Source organism: Limulus polyphemus, unplaced genomic scaffold (genome assembly GCF_000517525.1).
Source record: "Limulus polyphemus unplaced genomic scaffold, Limulus_polyphemus-2.1.2 Scaffold2848, whole genome shotgun sequence".
Classification (NCBI taxonomy): Eukaryota; Metazoa; Arthropoda; class Merostomata; order Xiphosura; family Limulidae; genus Limulus; species Limulus polyphemus.
Window position 1 is genome coordinate 71,640 of NW_013668458.1, and position 425 is coordinate 72,064.

Genomic DNA, 425 nt, shown 5'->3' on the forward strand with positions numbered 1-425 from the left:
GGATTTTATTCTCCGTGTAAAGACGAGACACTTAATCAGTTATGTGATCATTAGCAGCATATCACTTGTTGCCGCTAATGATCACATAACTGATTAAGTGTCTCGACTTTACACGGAGAATAAAATCCCTAAATTACTGTCTTCCTCATTGGCAAAACAAAGAGAACCAGAATTTCCAATCGTAAAATATTACTCTGTTGTAATATTGTCATAAAAGTGATATTCTAAAGTTAACTAAAAGAAAGGTACAATGATGAAAGCTGGGATTCTATTCAAACACCGAGTTTTCAACAGCTAAAGTAAGGAAGCCAGTAATTTAGGGATTTTATTCTTTGTGTAAAATCGAAACAGTTTAGTCTGCTACGTGATCATTAGCTGGATCAAGTGATATGTCCACTTCCATCCCTATCTTGATCAGTTCCCTT